The sequence below is a fragment of the Carcharodon carcharias genome, chromosome 3 (assembly GCF_017639515.1).
Source record: "Carcharodon carcharias isolate sCarCar2 chromosome 3, sCarCar2.pri, whole genome shotgun sequence".
NCBI classification, from domain to species: domain Eukaryota; kingdom Metazoa; phylum Chordata; class Chondrichthyes; order Lamniformes; family Lamnidae; genus Carcharodon; species Carcharodon carcharias.
Window position 1 is genome coordinate 190,168,385 of NC_054469.1, and position 24,783 is coordinate 190,193,167.

A 24,783-nucleotide genomic window follows, 5' to 3' on the forward strand; every position below is an offset into this window, starting at 1 on the left:
GTAGTTCCCATGGCCGCTCAGCTCCTGACCTCATTACAGCCTTGGTTCAAATATGGACAAAAGAGCTGAACTCCAGAGGTGAGGTGAGAGCGACTGCCTGTAACATCAAAGTAGCATTTGACAAAGTGTGGCATCAAGGAGCCCTAGCAAAACTGTAGTAAATAGGTATAAGGGAAAAAAACTCTCCACAGATTGGAGTCATACCTAGCACAAAGGAAGACAATTGTTGGAGGTCAATCATCTCAGTTTCAGGGCATCACTGCAGGAGTTCCACAGGGTAGTGTCCTAGGCCCAATCATCTTCAGCTGCTTCATCAATGACCTTCCTTCCATCATAAGGTCAGAAGTGGGAATGATCGCTGATGATTGCACAATTTTCAACACCATTTGCAACTCCTCAGAGACTGAAGCAGTCCATGTAAATATGCAGAAAGACCTGGACAACATCCAGGCTGGACTGATCAATGCCAAGTAACATTCGTGCCACACAAGTGCCAGGCAATGTCCATCGCCAACAAGAGAAATTTTAACCATCACCCCTTGATATTCAATGGCATTACCATTGCTGAATCCTTCACAGCCAGCATACTGGGGGTTACCACTGACCAGAAACTGAACTGGACTAGCCATATAAATACGGTGGCTACAAAAGCAGGTCAGAGGCTGGGAATTCTGTGGTGAATAACTCACCTCCTGATTCCCCAAAGCTTGTCTACCATCTAAAAAGTACAAGTCAGGAGTGTGATGGAGTACTTTCCACTTGCCAGGATGAGTGCAACTCCCAACAGCACTCAAGAAGCTTGACATCATCCAGGATAAAGCAGCCCATTCAGTCTCTCCACCACCAATGCACAGTGGCAGTAGTGTGTATCATCTTGAGACACACTGCAGAAATTTACCAAGCCTCCTTCAACAGCGCCTTCCAAACCGACGACCTTTACCACCTAGAAGGAGAAGGGCAACAGATGCATGGGAACACCATCACCTGAAAGTTCCCCTCCAAGCCACACGCCATCCTGACCTGGAGATATATCACTGTTCCTTCACTGTTGCTGAGTCAAAATCCTGAAACTCCCTTCCTAACAGCATTGTGGGTGCACCTACACTACAGGGACTGCAGCGGTTCAAGAAGACAGCTCACCACCACCTTCTCTAGGGCAATTAAGGATGGGCAATAAATGCTGGCCTAGCCAGCAATACCCACATCCCAGGTAAGAATATAAACAAAAACTGTCAGATATATATTCCCCATTCTGCTTGATCCGGTTATCAGGCTGTTCATACACGTTCCTGCATATGTGTCAGTTATCAGACAGTACACACACTGTTTCCCATTCCTATGCCTTCGATATCAGATTGGACAGAGTTTGTACCTTGCTCATAGGGTGCTGCTATTAGATTGTGCCAGGTGTCATGTGTGCTTGTTATCAGATTGTACACGGACTGTTTCCTGAGTTGATGTGGAATGTTTCAAATGCATCTCTTAGCGCCTGAAAAGTGATGTGATGACTGTGAGATGCAGCAGACAGCTCATGAGTGCTGACAGCAATATGTGCACCCGATCATCTGCCCCTGCAGAAGGCTGTGGTTCCCGTTGTGCTATCCTCACTTCACAGCACAGACCCGTAGAGGTGGCACTGCTTGAAATTCCTGTCCGGTATCCACTTATAGCTGCTGTAGCATTGCTGAGCATTGATTGGGTCTGTTGTTGGCTGCTTTATTGTTGGGGGAAGTGACCAAATTGCCCTGGTCATTAGGGTGATACTATCCTGGGACTCTGATGCTGTAGATGTATTCATCTACTTAAACCTAATTTTTGTGCAGCGTAATGTGAACAAACTTAAGGCAAGGATTTTTCAGATGGCGGGGTTTCCCAGCCTACCACCTGAAGAGTTGATGGAGAATGTGTCGTCGCTGATACTGGCTGGCCCGCAGATACTTAGCAGCATTCATTGGCTGCTTCATTGGCTGGAGATAGAATTTGCACCCCTCACTTGGGAGGAAGTCCCACCTCAGGGAGCTGCTGGCCAATCTGATTGTCCAGCAGCTCGCTAGTCCCTGCAGCACCAGAAACTGCAGTGGACAGGACTAGAACTGCAAGCAGTCCCCAGAATCTAAACCCTGGGCTTGAATTTTTTGGATGGCGGAGTCTCACTTCCCACCATTCAAAGAATCAGAGGGGAACACATCCCCACTGACTCTGAGCACCCCGCAGCCATTTCACACTCGAATGAGCATCAATTGGCTGGAGGTGGGACATCCTGCCCTCACTCAGGAGGAGGTCCTGCCTTGGAGAGTTGCCGGCCAATCCGATTAACTGGCAACTCTCCAGTCCCTGCAGCAACAAGAGCTGCAGTGGACAGAAGAGGAAGCGCATAAGGAAGCCTGAGACTAAGTCCGGGCACTGAAGGCTAAGGGGCCCCAGGGCAGGGAGGGTGGGGAAGGCCTGGAGGGGGCACAAAGGGGGCAACCAGGGTCTCAGGGGAAAGGCTGGGTGGGGGGTGTGGGAGGCCGGGAGGCTATTAGACCTTAAGGCGGGGCACCTGACATCAGAAGGGGGTTCTGATGGAGGTGCACCACCCCCCACATCCCCACACCTGCCAAGATTTAAGTCTGTTGATTTTCTGGCTTCCATCAGGCCAGCCCAATCTTCCTGCCAGGCTAACAATTGAGGTTGGGTGGGAAATGGTCCTTACATGGCCAATAATTGGCCACTTAAGGGCCTCAGTTGTGGCAAGGGCAGGATTGCAGTCTGAGGCCTTGCCCACTCCAGTATAAAACTGCTGCATGGTCGGGGCGGGCGGGGACCTGGAGTGGATCCTGTTCCTTCCATTTCACATTCACCAGCAACTCCCACCTAAAAACCTGCTGGAGATGGAGCATGATATTCTGACCCTGGAGCCCAGGACTAACTAAGTGTGGGGATCCCAGGGCAGGGAGGGGAACTGTGGCCTGGGGTATGGACAGAGGGGAGTGTGGGGCATTGGTATAGAGGGAGAACCCGTGGGATCAGATCTTGTCAGGGGGCATGGGGGGACGGAGTTGGTGGCAGATATTGAAAGGGCATTAATGGAGACGCACCCTCCTGTGCCACCTGAGGCCTGGGCAGGGTCACCTTCCGGGGCTTCCCCATTTCTCCTGAACTCACACCACCAGCCAGCCTGAAAATTGAGATTGCACAGGACCAGCCATTTAAGGGCCTTAACTGGGGCAAGGGCTGGCCTAAGCCTTGCCTGTCCCATCGTAAATTTGAGGAGAGAGCGGGGCAGTGGGAGGGCAGTGGGAAGGCCATCTGAAGAATAATACAGACCCCACACCCCCCTCCTCGTACAAACCCGCCATTGGAGGAATGTAAAATCCTGCTCTAAGCTGCTAGTGTTTCAGGGAGTGCAAGAAGGCTTTCTCTAAGAACAGTGACAAATGACTAATACGACAAAAATACAGAGTGACACTGAGCTAGGGAAAAACTGCATCAGCCAGCGAGCTGTGTTAGGATGTTAGCAAGTGTGTACTGAACTGTGACTCTCATATGTTAATGAAGCTGTTTTAATTAACTGAAGCCCACTGACATGTTGACAGCCAAAAAAATTTTCCCCTAACTTTGGGGGAACTCCATGATTTCTGTTGTTAGAACAGTGCACTTGCCAGGTGTTCGCGCCTCTGACACTGGGTGTTCAAAATCAATTAATTCACAACTTTCCAAACACGTATTCCACGGACTGGAAAAAATCCCATTTTTCAAATGAAAATCCATGTGAAGTGCATGTTTATTTTTCCATTTTTTATTTCACTTTTTGCAAAACCAAAATTACACGGATGGCATAATTGACAATTTCAAAAGAGAATTTCCCCGGGTTGAAATTCACATAAGAACACAAGAAATAGGAGTGTGAATGGGCCATGTGACCTGTTGAGCCTGCTAGTACAGTCGTTGGCTGGTCTTGAGCTCCACTTACATATCTTAAAATATGGACCAGGATTTTAAGGCCTTGCTGCAGCATGTTTCCCCCGGCAGATGCAGTGAACCATTTAAAACTCCATTCAGTTCGGCGGGACTGTAATATAGCACCAGACGGGAGGGGCCGTAAAATCCTGGCCATGGCATTATACAATCTGGTCAACCAAATTAAACGTTTCTTTCCTCTGTCGGCTAGCGTGGTTAGCAGAGGAATGCCAGTCCCCAGGATTATAAAACTTATTTTCAAACTGTTGCTAAACAGCAGTCTGGTTTAGAGCCACATAATTTTGGAACGCGCACAATGGAACATCCAATCTTCATTTTTACACAGTTGGCCATGCTCCAGGACGCACTGCTTGAGTATTCAGAGAAAAACCTGTTCTAATCCTTAGATGTGAGTCACAGCCAGTTTCTTCATCCTGGAAAGGGCCATCGTATTGGATCAGCAACACTTCTATAATCATTAGGCAATGACCTTGAAATGTCAAAATCCTTTGTAGTTCACTGATTTGTTGATTTGCACCACACAGATGCCAGACAATGACCATTTCCAACAAGACTGAATCTAGCCATCTCCCTTTGACATTCACTAGCATTACCATCACTGAATCCCTCATTACCAACATCCTGGGGGTTACCAGTAGCCAGAAACTGAACTGGACTAGTCATATAACTACCATGGCTACAAAAGGTCAGGGGCTGGGAATTCTGCGGTGAATAACTTACCTCCTGACTCCCCAAAGCCTGTCCACCATTTACAAGGCACAAGTCAGGAGTGTGATGGAACATTCCCCATTTGCCTGGATGAATGCAGATCCAACACTCAAGAAGCTTGACATCATCTAGGACAAAGCAGCCCACTTGAGTGACACCCATCCACCACCTTAAACATTCACATCCTCCACCACCAGCAGTGCGTACCATTTACAAAGATGCACTGCAGCAATTCACCAAGGCTCCATCAATAGCACCTTCCAAACCAGCATTGTCTACCACCTGGAAGAAAAAGGACAGCAGGCACATGGGAATATAACCTCCCACAATTTTCTCTCCAAGTAACACGCCATCCTGACTTGGAACTATATCCCCATTCTTTCATTGTTGCTGAGTCAAAATTCTGGAACTCCCTTCCTTAAAGCACTGTGGGTGTACCAAACTACATGGACTTCAGAGGTTCAAGAAGGCAACTCACCACAACCTCCATGAGGGGAATTGGGAATGGGCAATAAATGGTGACCTTGCCAGGGATGCCCACATGCCATGAGCAAATAAAAAAATCACCAGCTATTGGAGGATGGTTGGTAGAAGGTAACAGGTGGCTTCTGTAGCCATGCTTGACCTGGTAGCATGAGACTTGATGGCACTCGGAGTCAATGTTAAGGGGTCCCAGGCCATTCCATCTGGTGACCCCCAGGATGTTGGTAATGAGGGATTCAGCGATGGTAATGTATAGCACTGTACTTCTAGCTTTATTGGATGTGTCCTGCCAATAGGACAGGACCAACCCAAGGATGGTGATGTAGTAGTCTGGGACATTGGTTGAAAAGTGTGTTCTGTATGATTATATCAGCCTGTTGCTTGACTGGGCTGTGGGGTAGCCTCCCAATTTTGGCGCAAGTCTACAGGTATTTTGAGCACTTTGCAAGGTCAATTCGGCAGAGTGTGTCTTTGTCACGTCCTATGCCTGTGTTTTGTCTGATGCCTTTACTGATGCCGGTGGTCCATCCCGGTTTATACTTATTGGGCTTTTTTGTTGCACTAGGTAGGACTAAATGGCTTGCTAGGCGATTTCAGGGGGCGGTTAAGAATCAACCACATTGCTGCGAGTCTGCGGCCACATACAGGTCAGACCCAGTAAGGATGACAGATTTCCCTCCCTAAAGGACATTACTGAACCAGATTGGTTTTTACAACTATCTACTAGTTTCATACTCACCATTACTAATACTAGCATTTTATTCCAGATTCATTTGAATATGAATTTCCCAGTTGCAGTGGTGAGACTTGAGTTCATGTCTCTGGCCTCTGAATTACTCATCCAGTGTCACAAATGCAAAGTGAATTAAATCAATAAAAACCTCAATGAAAAACAAGAGTTAAGAGAATTTTCCATTACAATACAACACCACCATACCAAGCCCCTCCACTCCCCCAACCCCATCCTTCATTCAGGCTCACTGTTCATTTAATGGAATATCCTGGACTTGGATGAAAAGGTCACTGCAGCAGCCATCAGGCAAAATATAATTATATCCGGTTTGCGAGATAAAAGAGTGTGAAAGAACTAATCGGTGTGAAGAACAACTATTAGCACACATAAGCAAGTCACCTGCCAAGGAACGGCAGGGAAAAATCATTTCTGAAAGAAACGTTTGTTTACGGGGATGTCTAGATGTTTCGATCTGTTCATTGTTTCATTGAAGTGTTTACTATATTTATTGACATAGGCAGGATTGAATGAAATGGAGTGACAGGAGTTGAAAAAATATGATTCAGCCATGAGCCAGCATTGGCAAATCACTTTGAAGAATAAAAAAGCTTGTCCACACCCATTGAGGGCAGGGTATGGATTCAGCTGTGTTTGCTTCCATTCATACATTCAAGAGAAAGGCCATCACAAGCACCTTCGTCAATAGGAATGTGCTGTAGGCAATCCCATTTATATATTTTCTTCCCATTATTCAAGCCATTTGTGCAAGTGTAGTGATTATGGTACTGGATGAATAATCCAAACAATCTGAGCTCAAATCCCATCACAGCAATTTAAGAATTTGAATTTAGTTAAAAAAAATCTGGTAATAAAAAATTGATATAAGACTGATCAATTGTTGTGAAACCCCCACCTAATGACTCACTAATGTCTTTTATTGTAGAAAACTGATGACATTACCTGGACTAGTTTACATCTGGCTCCAATCCCATGTTACCATGGTTGCATTTTAACTGATCTCTAAATGGTTTTATATGCCACTCAAGTTGTCACCACTCAGTTGTATCAAGATGATTACCAGGCCACTCAGATGGGCAATAAATACCAGCCTTACCAATGGTGCCCATATCACAATACTGAATAAAAAAGGAACTTTTTGGCATTTGCAACTGCATGAGGAAGTCATTCTGAGTGCAGCTTTAATGCACACAGGCTGCTTTCTTCTTTCAATAACAGTGAAAACAAGATTTATTTTCCCTGTTTTGTAGTCAAATTATCAATTTCGGGAGTATGAAAATTTGCAGCTGCAGTGAAATGAGTGCCCAAAAGATAGTGCTACGAAGGTACTCAATCCAATTCGAAGCCGGGATACTAACGCCCAACCTGAGCTGGGGTCTGGTCAAGTTGTCAAGCAGAAGATTTGTACCAGAACTGGAATGAAAGATTGATCTTCAGAGCTTTGTTATTTCAGCTGCCTTTTGGAAGAGATGCACTCAGCTGGTTTGAGTGACTTTTCCTTTGTTCTTTTTCTCCTTTCCGTCTGAAGGGATTAATTCTCCTTTCCAGTCACTATACGTCTCACAGACTGTCCACCTGAAACCTAGAACTTCGAAATAAGAAATGAATGGAGTGGTCCTGCTTCTTAGCACCTTAGAGAACAGAGCATTAATCCCCAGTGTGTTCTGAGAGACCAAATTAATATCACTGATGCATGAACTGAAATTAAGAGGTCATGGGGTTGAACTCTGAGAAGTTGTATTCAGCTTGCATTTGAATGCACTCTATGATATGAACAATGACTTGAGTCAGGAGCCAGTTAAGTCAATTTTTGTAAACTAGATTAAATTAGATCTTACTGATGAGTCAGAAAGTTGTTGGTTCAGACCCTGTATAAATTGAGCATGAATCTAAGCTGATACCTGGTGCAGTGCAGAGGGAGTACCAGATTGTCAGACTTCATCTTTTGGATGAAGAATTAACCATTCATCTGCTCAGGTGGATGTACATGATCCCAATGCACTATTTAAAAAGATTCAAGCATCCTGATCAGTTATTCATTTTTCAACCAAAACTGGCAAAAACAAAATATATAGCATTCATTCATTTTCTGCTTGAGGGGCTTTGCTCTTTGCAAAATGATTGCTGTGTTTGTCCACATAACATCAGTAACTGATCTTCATAGGTAATTAATTTGCTGTGGAGTACTTTGGAAGTCCTGATTGGCGGTTTTCCCTCTCGTGAGATGATAGTGGTCAACTCTGTATTAAACATCACCTGATGTGACTCAGGGGCCCCACTCTGGCATGGTAGTCTCTGTTTTTATTGTATATTATAAAGCACTGAATACAACTAATTCCAATAAACTTAATCTTCTTATATCAAATTTTGATGTCCATGTAATAGCAAATATAAACATACAGAGGGATTTCCACATTGAGTATAATATGGATTTGTCATTAAAATATATTTTAGTACAACTCCCTATTTTATATTTGTTGAGCACACTTGTACATCATGACAAGCTGAGCCGGACAAGGACATAGGAATCAAGTCAGTTACAAGTCAGCTTGCTAGCCCTCTAGGATATCCTGGAGCCTCTGGGAATTGAATATCAATCTCCAGGACACTGCTATGAGCAACTGAGGAGAATGTGTATACAGGGCATTAAGATAAACAGCTTTATAAATGTTTTTGAACAATTCTAAAAAGATTGAAGATGGGGAATAGGGTTGTTTTGACTGACAGTCAAGAGTCAACCAAATAGCTTTCCAGCTGGCATGGGAAATCAGCTCGCTGTGAGTTTGGATGTATTGTGTGGCTGATGTTGGGAGCACAGAGGATAGGCAATTGAAGGTAGGAGGACATCTGATGAAAACTCCAGGAATATGTGCAACCAGACTAGGCAACCCTACTTATGGGTCAGAGACATTGTACCACAGAGTCCTCTTCTAATTTTGTTGAGGCACTTGCCACCTCTGACTGCTGATCAAATTTAATGCTGCAGAACAAGTCCTTTGATTTAAGCTGCTAAAGTTCACACATTGTGTTATTTTATTCCCTTTATTGTGGCTCTGCATGAGTGCATATGCTCATTAAGATGAAGGATGACTACAATACAGAGCTGAACATTTTTTTCACCTAAGCAGCAATGAACACGGAGCTGGTGCAGAATAGAATAGAAGCGAAGCAGTTTGATTGAAGTGCTCGGCTTAATACTGTTGCCCTTCGCAAAACTATTTTCTTTTAAGACCTGAGTAGAGATCAATGTTATGGCTTTATGACACTAGGAGAAAAAATTCATCATAATGTTTTTTTGTTTGCACCAGCTTTCCAAACTGTAATCTCTGAGATAGTTCTGAGGTTAGCTTATAAAAGACTGTTTGAACTAGAAATGAAATGGGTGGGAAAAAAACCGATGGAAGTGACCACTATTTGCACAAAATTAATAGAAAAACTACAATGAATTTGAATGAAAACAATTTTTCAGATCGGGGTCAGGGTAATTCCCTTAAGTCACTGGAGTGTCTCCAGAGTAAAGAGATGGATTTGCTGTCAGCTTTGCTGGTGTTGTATTTATCATCAGTGCAATCTTTATCATTTCCTTGTGGAAATAAAAAAGTAATGTCACTAAACTTGCTCAAGATAGAAAGAACTTGCATTTATTTAGTGTCTTTCATGGCCTCAGATCTTTGCAGGGCACTTTACAGCCAATGGAGTACGTTTAAAATGTAGTCTTTTGTAGTGTAGGAGCCCATTTGCCCACAACAAGGCCCCAAAAACAGCAAGGAGAAGGTTACAGTATTTTGTTTTATTGTTATTAGTTGAAGGATAAATATTGGCTGGGCAACCAGGAAGAGCTCCTCTGCTTCAGCAAAGAATCTTTGATGTCCTCTTGACAGGACAGATGGGGTGGGATTTTCCGGCTCCGCCCGCCACTGGGATCATTCGGTGCCGTTGTAAGTCAATGGACTTTTGGCTGGGCCACCAAATCTCCTGCGGTGGCTCCCGCCATGATGGGGCTGGAAAATTCCAGCTAGGGCCTCAGTTTAATGACACAACCAAAATATGACACTGTGACAAGGCAACATTCCATCAGTACTACCTTGAAATGTCAGCCTGGATTTTATACTTAAGTGTCTAGAAGGAACCAACAAACTCCTGCCTTAGAGGGGAGAGTGTTATCCATTCTGCCAAGGCAATCACCATGGCACAGCCCTGGGAGTCATGCCCAGAACATGGCCACTGGTGATCTCTGCCACTGACCTGCCAGAGAATTTAAATATTATGAATGGGCACTAACACCGTGAGTGACAAGTAGTGATCAATATAGTAAGGTTCAAGATTAGGAACAGGAGTAAATATGTTGGACAAAGTCTAAGATAATAGATTGGAAAAGAGCAAATTAGGAGGGAATAGGTGTGGAACTAAAATAGCTAAACTAGAAAAAAATTAAAAACTAGACACAGAAAAACAATGGTAAATTTATTAAAAGGAAATCCATAGTTTTCAAGAGAAATATCTTCCGCTAAAAGCCAAAACATCCAAGCTACTTATTGGGGACCATGGATAAAGGTCAATAGGGAAAATTGAATTAAAAGAAAAAGATGTGCTTTGATATTAAAGCACAAGACAGTAATGGGAGGTTAAAATGTTAAAAATCTGAAACGGGACCCTAAACAACCTCGAACCTACCCTCTTTTGGTCTTTAGAGAGTTGGGATGAAGGGTAAGAGACAAATCAGTTCCCAACAGGTTAGTTGGTCATTGAAACCATTTAAAAAGGCTGTGTGCCTCTATTTAAATGAGGTTTATATTTTTAACCATAATCGGCTGGGTTTTCTGAACCAAGGGGAATGTGGAACAAGGGACAAGTAAAATGAGACAAGATGGATTGGATCCATCAAGTCAGTGCCTTCACACTACTTGTGAGCCAGGTGACGCAAGCATATTTCATCCAAGCCTAACAAGCTACACTGTAAACACCACCCCCTGCCCCATCGCTACAATGTACCCCCCCCCATATGCCCCATTAATGAGCACCCCCATTGATTATCAAAACCCACCGCCTCCAACACTCCTGCAATCACTGATTCCATCTCACTAAACTCTAATGATCAAAGGCTTCCATCACCGAACCCACACAATCATCATACTCCAACTGCCACCCCAGCCTACCCCATTGCTAAAACCACCTTCACGATCACCAACCTGATTTCTGGTTTTACTATTTTTAACTCCTCACCACCCCACTGCCCTCCATGTGCTCCTCCAGGTCAAAATTCTCCACATTATATATGCTAGAGTGGACATACATCAGCACTAACTAATCAGTTGCATTTATAGCACATCTTTAATGCAATAAGCTGTCAGAAGGTATTTCATAGAAGCGCAATGAGCATTAAGCAATGAAAAGAGAAGAGTTGATAAGAGAGCTAACCAAAAGTGCAAGAAATAGGTTTCAAGGAGTTTTTTTTTAAGGTGGGGAGTGATGTAACAAAAAAAGAGGGATTTAGAGAGACAGTTTAGCACGTGGGCCAGAAGTGGCTGAAGATTCAACAAGTGAACATGGAGCAAGGTAGACTTTATAAAAAATGACCAGAGTCAGATGAATGAGGGAGTATGCTCAATGGGCCATGGAATTAGGGAGGACTGAGGACATACAGATGAGGAAAAGGGTTTTAAATGTGTTGCATTGCAGCATGGGGAACCAAAGTAAGTCAGTGAGGACAAAGGTGATGGGAGTGGATAATGTGACGTACGCAAGGGCGCATGTGATTTTCACCATGGGGTCTAGAACCTCACCGTCATGGTCAAATGGAGGTCAGAAGCCTGTGCTGTGTTGGGGAACAGACACCCGGGATTTTCCCTGGCCAATTGGTGGCTTGAGGGTGGGTTCACTTTACAATTAAGGATTGTGGGGGCAGGGAGGTGGCATCAATAGACCTTTAATGAAGTCAATTGCCTACCTGCCACTTGCAGGTGGGAATCCCAGCCCCCATCCCACCCCATCTCCAGGAAAATGACCTCACAGGACAGGATGAACCTGGGGAACTGACACGCTGGCCGGAGATGTGAATTTAGGTACCCAGCTGCCCACATATTTGCTTGCATTGGGGCCTAACAATTCAGCCCAAGGTTATGGATGCGCTACAGTTTAGGTAAAATTAGGCAGGAGAGTAGAGCCTGGAGATGACAAGGACATGGATGAAAGTCTCAGCAACTGTGCGAGTAAGTAGGAGGTGAAGGCAGGTTTAGGATTGCTAACTCTGGTTTGGTGTGCTCCTGGAGGTTTTATTACATGACCTCATACCTCCAATTGTCCCATGTGGTCAAGCAGTCTTTGTTTCCTATCTCCTAATTTCTCGTAACCTATACACAAAAGTGTTCAGAGGAATATTTTTTTATAAATCAACAAATTACCTTGTAATGCACCTCTAATTTTTCTCCTGGTTCCTTGCAGCAGTGTCCAGGAGGTTAATCTTTAATTCCTCAAAAGCCCAGGGTAATTCTGGCGAGATACCAACCACTTTCCCTCTGAACTGCACGGGTGCGCGAGCACAGAACAATCAGGAATGCAATCACACAGGAGCAAACAGCCTTCACAAGCAGACGCTCTTTTAAGGTGGCAATTTTAAGGCGCACTGCACAGTACAACCAACAGGCCATGAGCAGCAAAGGAATATCAGAGGGAACGTAGTTGGCAACCCTATTGGTGTGATGCTAAGGAGATAGACGTGGATAGTCTTGTTGGTGTCTCGAATGTGAAGCTCCACTCAAAGTTAAACAGGAAAGGCGGTATTTTTCCTTTCTGCAGAACATTTAGACATTTGTACTTGGACCACACAGACAGATTTTTCATATTCCCCCAGGAATGTGAGCATAATTTTCACCCCTGTAGGCCTATTTTCATATTGGTTTCACAGCACAAACAACCTTTGTGTTGGCATTTTCAGCATGTTGCCTTGGTGCTAAGCCTTTGCTCCGTCTGCTACTTTTTGCATCCAAATATACCAAGGAGTGATTGTATGCTGTAGGAAATGATTCATGGGCTGCTTTATCTCTTTTTTCTGCAGATCAAAGTCCTGAGGGCTATTTGAGATGACAGTATTATTGGCAGTTTTCCCTTCACATGGTAATTTCCTCAGCTGATATAGAAAGGTATAGGTCTGTTATTGCTATGCCCTTTTACACTGTTCATAAAAGTAATGACAGCCGTCTACTTCTTGTACCATTGGCTCATTGTAGCCACCTGCTGTGATCAGGTGTTCTGCCTGTAAAGGTGTAAAGGAGAGCACTGCATACTTTTACAGGTGTAAGTTGGGTTCTAGGACTAACCAGAAATACTTAAGGGATTAAGCAAGGTTTAAGATGCCAAGCACATAAAAACTTGTGACACAAAAGGATTAAGTGCAGCAGTTAGCCAGCACAAATGGCAAATGTGTGCTAGAGCTACATAATGAGTTTAGAAATGTGTTGGAATTTCTGATGTGAAATACTTGATAATGTCAAGTGAATAAATATGAGTTGCATCAAATATTCAAATGCCCTGCAGCTACAATGACCCCTATAAACAGTAATCAGAGAATGGCAGGAGGGTAGGCAAGGTCACTTACTGACTAAAGGACATTTCATAATGGAGCGTACTCCAACAGAACACCAGCTGCCAATGGATACTTTTGCATCTTTTGTTCAACAATAATAACCTATATCGATATAATTATTTAACATAGACAACAAGGTGCTCACAAATGGAAGTGAATAAGCCAATGAAATGCCAAACAAATAGGGGAAGAAGTTAGTCAGTAGGCGTCTCTAAAATTTCAGTTGAAAAGGTGGGCTTTTTGAGGGTCTTTGAAGGAAGAGAGAGAAGGGGAGATACAGAGGACTTTAGGGAAGGAGTTCCAGGAAATAGACTGAGACGGATAATGTAGTATAAGGATCGGCACAAAAAAGGGTTTACGTGGGATTGAGTACCGTACCATCCACACAGATGCAAGACAACACATGACCTACACGTAGGGGTCAGTGTGGTGTTGGACAGAGCCGTGTGTGGAAGCAAGCATGGAGACAGCTTCTAGCTTGGACCTTTACTGTACCTCTTTTTTTTATTCATTCATGGGGTGTGGGCTTCGCTGTCTAGGCCAGCATTTATTGCCCATCCCCAATTGCACTTGAGAAGGTGGTGGTGAGCTGCCTTCTTGAACTGCTGCACCCCATGTGGCGTAAGTACACCCACAGTGCTGTTGGGAGGGTGTTCCATGGTTTTGACCCAGTGACAGTGAAGGAACAGCTATATATTTCCAAGTCAGGATAGTGTGTAGCCTGGAGACGAACTTCAAGGTGGTGGTTTCCCATATGTCTGCTGGTCTTGTCCTTCTAGTGGTCATGGATTTGAAAGGTGCTGCCTAAGGAGGCTTGGTGAGTTCCTGCAGTGCATCTTGTAGGTGGTACACACTGATGTATATGGTTTCTAGTAGTTAATAAATGCTTACTGTTGAATTACCTAAGTCCATGAATACCTTAATAAGACCCACCAAACTACACCCAATACCTTACAACATGGTGGCAGCAAATGGAAAACTCAAAATCTCGCAGAGATTGCAGAAGAAAATTAAAATCCTGGAAAACAGAAGAAAAGAAAAATCAACGAGGCATTCTGAGCTGAAGAAAAGCTCAAGAAATTACCAGAGAAATGCTCCAAAGAAAGGCTTGAAAGCTGAGTCAGAGCTTGAATTTCTCACTGCAGCAGAAGGCTCCATTGAATCCACTGGAAGTCCAGCATCAAAACCCAGAGTGTGCAGAGTCAACAGACATATCAGGGGTTAGCTAAAAATTTAAAATTCCTGGATAGCACAGATCCTGAAAAGAATTAATCACTACAATAGTCAGAAATTTGCACTTCAAATCACAGTCCGAGAAACCTGATTCCCAAGTCCAGTCTGAACATGTGGCAGCCAAGCTCGCTCCAAACAAAGAAAAATAATAATTAACTAAAAAATGAATCACAACTGAGTAGGCAGCTTAAAAACCCAACAAAAGCCGAGATTCAATGTTTCCAAGACCCGAGAGCATTGTGCCAAAACAGGGAAGACTCTAACCAGTTGATCCAGGCAGCCATTGTTGAAAACCTTTAACCACTGAGATCACTAATACCATTACTGCGGGAGCCCACCAAAATTTGCAAGCATGGGGAAAACCCTTTGTGCAGAAGTGTATGGCAGCACCATCTTAGATTTTCTGAAACCTCTTACAGCTGAACCTGAAGCTGAAAGTTTAATTATGGATCAAAAATCCAGATCACTTTGGACTTAACCAAGGCCCAGATCAATCAAAAAATTGGAGAATTTGAAGAAAGGGATACCTGGATACATGATTGCTTCAGGTCTGGATAAAAAGACGGAAGCTGAACAAGTAAACACACTGCTTTGTACAGTAGACCCGATAGCCAACAATATAACAGCTAGAGAGAGAATCAACGAATTATCTGCAAAATTTGGTGAAGTTCTAAAATCATTGAATGCTTATTTTAACCTCAGAAGTAGCAAAATCCTTGAAAGGGTTAAATTTAATAAACCTGTCCATCAGCCTGAAGAACATGTCATCAATGAGTACAGAATCTCTGAAGGCTGTGATTACAGTGACCTGGAATCTGGGCTAATCAGGGATAGAACAGTAGTAGGAGTGGCAGATTACACCCTCTCAGAAATGCTTCAAGTGAAGGAAGATCTAACCCTTGAGAAAGCCATCCAGATTGTTAGGCAATCTGAAATCTGCTTGTACCATAGATCCATACCAAGGGAAAGAAGCAAAATGTAGTACAAGTTAAATCCCACTGTCCAATTTGTGAAACAGCACAGAAACAGGGACATTCCAGGCTAAGGAAAGCAATCCCCTAACTGAACAATACAGTGACATGCCAGTGCTCTGGAGCAAAGCTCCCCCACAGGATTGATCAATGTCCAGAGATTTCAGCTCAATACTTGCAATGTAACTGAAAAGGACACTTCGAGAAGCTGCGCAAAGCCAGAACATCAGAATGCAAAGAAGATCCCAAGAGGATTCACAAGGTTGAGACAACGCACCAGGAGGACACACAACCATGTTTCTTGGGTGAGGTCAAAGACCCTGGATTTTCATTCTGGCATGCGTTAGTTAATAGGCATCTCACAAACTTTAAGTTGGACACAGGAGCCAATGTTACGGTCCTATCAGACAAAGAACCATAGCTGAGAGACCTCTGACTTCAAACAACAGACACACCACTTTATGCACCCAGGGGTATCTGCCTTCCGGTCACAGGCACAATTCTGAAACCATTAGGGTATGGTGGCAAACAAATCTTTGAGCTGATATATGTCATCCATAACCAGGTGCCTGTGTAGCCCTGAATCTCATTAAAATGGTAGAAGATATCAAGACAACCACTGTCATAATTACACAGAACTGCAAGTTCCCAAGAGCTCCAACAAGAAAGATTCTCTTGACTGGGATCTCAGCACTGAATTGTCTTCTCTCTTTGCAGAGTACATTTGTTCACTTTTGTTACAGGTGTCAGAAGCCCTTCATTGGTCAGACCAGCCAACCACTCAGATGGTTACCATGACACGTTGAGTAGATAACAGTCAAGAGACAAACCAGCAACAAAAACAGCCTCAATCTCCAGCCCTGATGCAGGTTGAGGAGGTAAAACTGAGACCACAGGACAGGTGCTGCAATCCCCAGCCAGCATGACAGTGATGCTGGAACCGAGTAGCAACCATCCACTGAGGACAGCACATCACACAACCAATCGCAAAGGTGAGCTTACTATCAAGTCGCATCCTCACAACAGGAAGAGCTATCTTCTATCCCAGCATGCATCATGGTAAGCCGTGTGAAAGAAGATGAGAAAAACACTTTCGAAATGTACCTAGACTTTGTCCACCTCATAAACAGTGGGAATAAACCAGTTACCATCCTTCACTACAATTGGCAGAATCATCAATGAGCAATTCAATACCAAAGAATGGAAAACAAGGATAAAAAGACACCCAGATGTCAGAACAAACTCCAATTCAAAAAGTATGCCTGCAATGACAGAGCCTACCTCTCTTCCGACAGTAGTGAGAACAAGATATTGAAGCGTTATAAGGCCTCCAGACCGCCTGAACCTGTGAGCTCAAGAGACTTGAAGGGAGAGATGGGGTAGTAGCAATGATGTAAATACGTGGAATAAACAGGGATAGCTTTTTAAAAATTCATTCACAGGATGTGGGCTTCGCTGGCTGGGCCAGCATTTATTGCCCATCCCTAGTTGCCCTTGAGAAGGTGGTGGTGAGCTGCCTTCTTGAATTGCTGCAGTCCATGTGGTGTAGGTACATCCACAGTGCTGTTAGGAAGGAAGTTCCAGTATTTTCGCCCAACGACAGTGAAGGAACGGTGATATATTTCTAAGTCAGGGTGGCGAGTGACTTCCAGGTGGTGGTGTTCCCATCTATCTGCTGCCCTTGTTCTTCTAGGTGGTAGAGGTTGTGGGTTTGGAAGGTGCTGTCAAAGGAGCCTTGGTGAATTCCTACAGTGCGTCTTGTAGTTGGTACACATTGCTGCTACTGTGTGTTGGTGGTGGAGGGAGTGAATGTTTGTGGATGTGGTGCCAATCAAGTGGGCTGCTTTGTCCTGGATGGTGTCAAGTTACTTGAGTGTTGTGGAGGCTGCACTCATCCAGGCAAGTGGGGAGTATTCCATCAAACTCCTGACTTGTGCCTTGTAGATGGTGGACAGGCTTTGGGGAGTCAAGAGGTGAGTTACTCGTCACACGATTCCTAGCCTCTGACCTGCTCTAGTAGCCACAGTGTTTATATGACTAGTCCAGTTCAGTTTCTGGTCAATGGTAACCCCCAGGATGTTGATAGTGGGGGATTCAGTGATGGTAATGCCATTGAACATCAAGGGGTGATGGATGGGTTCTCTCTTGTAGGAGATGGTCATTGTCTGGCACTTGTGTAGTGCGAATGGTACTTGCCACTTGCTGCATTCGGACATGGACCGCTTCAGTATCTGAGGAGTCGCAAATGGTGCTGAACATTGTGCAATCATCAGTGAACACCCCCACTTCTGACCTTATGCTGAAAGGAAGGTCATTGATGAAGCAGTTGAAGATGGTTGGGCCGAGGACACTACCCTGAGGAACTCCTGCAGTGATGACCTGGAGCTGATATAACTGACTTCCAACAACCACAACCATCTTCCTTTGTGCTAGGTGTGACTCCAACCAGGGAAGAGTTTTCACCCTGATTCCCATTGACTCCAGTTTTGCTAGGGCTCCTTGGTGCCACATTCAGTCAAATGGAGACTTGATGCCAAGGACAGTCACTCTCACCTCACCTCTGGAATTCAGCTCTTTTGTCCATGTTTGAAACAAGGCTGTAATAAGGTCAGGAGCTGAGTGGCTGTGGCAGAACCCAAACTGGGCATCAGTGAGCAGGTTATTGCTAAGCAAGTGGTGCTTGATGGCATTGTTGATCACCCCTTCCATTACTTTACTGATGATCGAGAGTAGACTGATGGGGCGGTAATTGGCTGGGTTGGATTTATCCTGCTTTTTGTTTAAAGGATATGACTGGGCAATTTTCCACACAGTCAGGTAGATGCCAGTGATGTCGCTGTACTGGAACAGCTGGCTAGGGGCATGGCAAGTTCTGGAACACAAGTCCTTATAAATACTTTGGATAAAGACTTGTGGGGAGGTGCACTATAAGGTCTGGCACAAGGTAGTAGAATATAATATGGTATAATATAATATAATGCAATATAATGTAATATAAGGTCAGGTTAAGGTGGGACTGAGTACACTACTCCCCACACAATGATATAAGAGAACACATAACCCACACCTTGGGGTCAGTTTGGTGTTGGACAGAGCCATGTGTAGAAGCAAGGATGGAGACAGCTCCTGGTTTGGACTTTTACTGTACCTATATATATAGTTTCTAGTTGTTAATAAGTATGTATTGTTGAATTATCCTACACTACAAATACCTTAATAAGACTTACCAAACTATGTCCAGCGCCTTACAACAGATATAAGCCCTGTCATTGATAGTGGAGCAAAGATAGGGAAGATATCCTGCAGGCAGTGAAGGAAGTAGGGGGGTTCTCTACCCAAAGGGTGGAAGGAGTAGGCCACCCAGCCAAGCATAGCTGGAATGACAGCAGGTGGTTGAGACAATCAGAAGCAGAATTGTGGTCCATGGGAATGTGGTCCCAGTGCTGGAAAAGCTTGAATGACATTCTTTGCTTTGGCAAGATGGGTGCAATGTTAGATCCTGATAACAGGCCCCTGGGTATACAACCTTTAGCAGTCAGACCAGCTGAGGGGCCTGAGGATGCATGCCACTCCTAAACAACGGCAGTGTGTGCCCAAGGTACTTACTGACCCCTCAACAAGGCTCAGGGCCCTAGTGTTGTTGAGGACTTGGTAGCATTGATACATGTAACTTCTTATGCCAATGTGCCATTGGCCCTTGGTCACAGAGGCCAGCAGTGCCTTATTTCTCTCTCTTTCTTTAGTCCTTGAAGGGGAAAAGAGCCAGAGAAAGGACTGTGAGAGGGCAGAAGTGCCCTATCTCCATATCGTAGCTGCCATGGAGGAGGAAGCCAGAGGCATCGCAAGGGTGTTCCCATAGAATTAAATCCCAAACTAGCCCTTAACAAGCCAACAATGGACTCCTTAACAATGTTAATTGGCATTATCCCCAAATTGGTTGGGTTGCCAGGCACTTTTCTCCATTCTGTGATGATGCAGAATCATAGAATGGCTGGATCACAGAAGGCGGTCATTTGACCTGTTGTGTTTGTGTCAGTTTCCTGAAAGATTAATTTAATTAGTTTTACTCACTGGCACTTTTCTTGCAATTTTCTCCCCCTTCAGGTGCTTACACTTGCAAATTGTGGTCCTACACTTGTTGTGGAGTCCTGATTTGAATTTTCAGGTACAAGTGGGTGGAACATGAGCAGTTCACACTGCGCCCATTTGTAGTTGGGGGGCAATTGGGGTGCAGCCCACAGTTTACACTAGGGGTTGAAAGTAATGTGATAAGGTTTAGTATCGCACTCACTCAGTAAAACCTAATTTTACCAGTGTGGTATAGCAGGCACTAAAACTTATAGGAAACGATTTCCCATTCCTGCAACACAAAGATAGCCAAAGTTTTCAAGGTTTCTTTCTGGTGAATTCAGCTTTTTTTACTTTTTGTTTATGAGGATAACAGATGATGACACGTGGTATAGATTGACTTTTTTCTCACCTCATGACTGAGTTCTGCAGAACTTGCTTGTGTATCCATTGAAATCAATATTGCACTGGTTTTCATCTGTTATTCTGTCTGTTCCATTTGCTTAGCATTTAACAGAGAAATATGAGCAACCTCGTCACAGCCACATTATTGCTTTCCATTTAAACCAGCAAATGTACTTTTTATGCATAAACTACAGTTTAACTCCAAGGGCTTCAGCACATAATACAGGCTGAAACTCCCAGTGCAGCGCCAAGGGGGCCCTACACTGTTAGAGGTGTTGCCTTTCAGATAAGATGTTAAACTGAGATGTTAAACATCTGCCTTTAAGGTCTCATGACACTATTCTCAGAAAAATAGGGGAGTTCTCCCCACTGTCCTGGCCAATATTTACCTCTCAACCAACATTGCTAAAACAGGCTATCCAGTCATTATTACATTACTGTTCGTAGGACTTTGCTGTGTGCAAATTACACTGTGGAGTTCCTAGATTTCAACAGTGGCCTCACACCAGAAATATTCAATTGGCTGTAGAGTGCTCTGGGGTATCCACTGGTTGTGAAAGGCACTATATAAATGCAAGTTCTTTCTTTTTACTTTTTCATCCTTCTCAAGAGCCAAGTGTCAGCACCAAGCATTCCTTCATTTCATAGGTAGGATGGGGCAGAGTGGATTTCTATAAATTTGTGATACCATTGAAAGCTATCATTGTATTTGCTTCCAGTACCCTAGCAGGCAGTTCTAGATAATAATCGGATTCGGTAACACTATCTGAGATGAGATCAGCTAACTCGGGATAGAATAGCGATTGAACATATTGGATGTTGCTCAGCTTCTCATTGCATCGAGCCATCGGGTTGGTGGGGGGCAGAGGGGGGTTAGTGAGAGGGAGACACTTGACTGCTTAATGATGACACAAGGAATAAATTCTGTGAAGAATTTATTACTACATTTTCTACAAGTGTGTATCGTTACTAGTCTAATTCTGTGTTTCAGCGCAGGCTACACAATGAATAGAACACATGGGTAGCCATTTTGAACAACTGGATTGTGAGGCGGGCATAAGAATGTAAAACAGGCTAGTTTCTCACCCCCAAGGAAAACCTTGACCTACTTCATTCGAATGATGACTTTCAGTGGTCTTTACATAGTGCTACTTGTGATCAGATAGGTTGGGCTTAAAACAAGTTTGAAAAGTTTACTGTTAGGCCATTAAAGTGCTGAAAACTTGGTCTTTATAGTTATCAAAACCAATCCTTAAGATACCTACTTCTGCCTTCTTGCCTCTCTTAGGCTGATAATGAGGTTTTGAGTGCTGCCAGTGTCTACAATACTCAAACAAATCACAGTGATGTTCTTTCTACAATCCATGTAAGAACCTTTCATTTACCTAGTATGAGAATGTTATAAACCATTGTGCTGAGTACTTCACAACTAAAAGCTGCGATTGCAGATTTTTTTGCCTGGGACGACACCAGCCTGTAGTCTGTGTGATATTAATCACAAATGTAAATGTAGCACAGCACAATCGATTTGTCTTACCCATTCAATTCATTATTGAGAAATTTCTGTAGATTTCATTGAGTTTTTAAGCTGATCGTTCATTGAAGGAATGTTACTATTACAAAACAGAATATTGGCTATATATTTTCACCTTAACTATGAGCAAAATTAACTGTGTAAAATGTTAGCATTTGAATGTTTAATCTATCCACACCAAATCCCTTTGTCCACTATGTTGCTGGAGGCTTTGACCTATTCAGTTGTGTTATGGATAGGAAGGGATGTGGAATAATTTTACCCTTTTTCTCACCTCTCAGCTGACCTCAACAAGATGTATTTTTGAGAAGTGTCCTTTCCCTTTTTAGTGCTGTGGCTTTAAAGAATAGACACAAAACAGGTTTTCTTGTAAGTTTAAATCAAAAGGAAGGATAAATATTTATTTTTCACAACATCTGAAACATAAATGCAACGACACTCATTCCTCAAACAAACACACACACACACACACACACACAAAAACAGACACACACACACACAAACACACACACACACACAAAAACAGACATACACACACAAACACACATAGACACAAACACACACACACAAAAACACACACACACACAAACACACACACACGTACAAACACACACACACATACAAACACACACACACAAACACAAGAAAAGGTGATTTCTAAAGATTCAATGTGCATGTAAATTATTTGAAAGGTTAAAAAAAAAGAAACAGGTCACTTCTTCATGCAGTCTTTTACATGGTGGTTGAAACATTGCAGGCCTGGAGGGTTCTCTCTTGGTGCACTGAAAACAAAGAAGGCTGGAAGTGTCTGGCTTTTCAGGTAAAGCTGTGGTTGAGCCCCTATGGTGAAGAAATATAACCTTGCAGGTAAAATGAATAAGCCCCAGTTCTCTCCTAAGGTGAAACAGCGTCCCCTTTGTGTTGAGTGAGAGTCTAGTCTTTATATCCCAGACTGACCTGTTGGGCTGTCCTTATAGATTAATAAAGTATTGTCTATCTCTAGCCAGTTTCAGTCATGTGATGACAGTATCAATATATTTCATTGTTCACACAATGGGTTGATGGCAGATTTAATTGACACACAATGAGGAGTGAATGATATCCTATCAACATTCCAGCTAGGATTAGCCTCCTAAAATGTCTTTATTTGAAAGCCCATCTTCATGGGGCCAGCGAGTCAGGCAAATATTGTCATTTTAAGCCTCTTCCATGGAAAAGGTGAAGGTAGTCAAACAGCACCTGGAATGGCCATTTGCATTTTAAGTAACTTCCCAGAGGTATGTTCAGATTTATTGTCTCTTTCCATACAGCAACCAAAATATAAGTCACCTAATTCTCTAGAATCCATTTTATGAAGGTACAGTGTCCACATCCCACGTTGCTTTTTAAAAGTGAAGTGCCCATGACCCAATAATCTTTATGGGCATATAATGTGACTGTAACAATGGTCTATTTTAAACCATATAGCATAGAGGACAATGGGATTTGGTATGTACAAATACATAGACTATGTCATGTATGTGGTCATTTATCTCATTGCTATTTGTTGGAGCTTGCTGCGACTGGCTGCCCCAATTTTTACATTACAACAGTGGTTGCAATTCAAAAAGTGTTTCATTGGTGGTAAAGTGTTCTGGAACATCCCAAAGTCAAGTTGCTATATAAGTGCAAATCTTTCTTGCTTTCTTCTTTCATTGATTTACCAACAATACCGCCAGAAGACCCCCATTATCCTGCTGTAGTTTGGGTGAGGTATCTCATTTGCCCTTAGGAAAGAGAACTCACTCACCCTTGAGAGATTGAACTTATTCACTTTTGGGAGCAATATCCCACTCACTCATGACAGCATCTCATTGAGTCTTCAAAGAGCTAGCTCAGCCAGTGCTGCATACGGCATTATAGAGTTATAGGCAGGATTTTATGGGGTAGTTGTGTCCCTTTCCACAAGCTTGACAGTCAGGGGTAACCCCATCTCAGCTATTTCTGGGATCCCTGACCAGATTTTATGTCCATCAGGCAACAAGTCAGCTGCCACTGGGACTCCCATCTCTTTAAGGGAGGAGATGCCACCTCCAGGAGTTGCCAGCCAATCAGAGGGCTGGCAGCTCTTCAGGCCCAGCCAAGCCAGTGAGGGCAGTGGCCACTCCTTGGATTGTACCTGGCTTAGAGCAGCTTCAAGTATGCTGCCCTGGGACTTAGAGAAGTGGGGTCAGAGTTGTGTGGTCAATCAGGCAGGTGCCAAAAAATGGAGAGAGGTGGTAGTTGAAGGCAATGGCGGGGTAGGGCAATGGTTTTATCTGTCAGATTCCAAACATGGTGGAGGGCCCACCCATCACTGGTAAAGTGCCAGTGGCGGCAGGAAGAAGCCCTTAATTGGCCATTTAGGGGCCTCACCTGGCCTTTGTGCATTCAGGGATTGGTGGGAGGGGGTGCATCTGCAACCTTCCCCTCCACTGGTAAAATGCCAGCAGTAACAGGAAGACAATGGGTACACCACCACCTCACTAACAGGAAGACAATGGGTATACCACCACCTCACTAACAGAAAGACAATGGGTACACCACCACCTCACTAACAGGAAGACAATGGGTACACCACCACCTCACTAACAGGAAGACAATGGGTACACCACCACCTCACTAACAGGAAGACAATGGGTACACCACCACCTCACTAACAGGAAGACAATGGGCACATCACCACCTCACTAACAGGAAGACAATGGGCACACCACCACCTCACTAACAGGAAGACAATGGGTACACCACCACCTCACTAACAGGAAGACAATGGGCACACCACCACTTCACTAACAGGAAGAAAATGGGCACACCACCACCTCACTAACAGGAAGACAATGGGCACACCACCACCTCACTAACAGGAAGACAATGGGTACACCACCACCTCACTAACAGGAAGACAATGGGTACACCACCACCTCACTAACAGGAAGACAATGGGCACACCACCACCTCACTAACAGGAAGACAATGGGCACACCACCACCTCACTAACAGGAAGACAATGGGTACACCATCACCTCACTAACAGGAAGACAGTGGGCACGCCACCACCCCACTC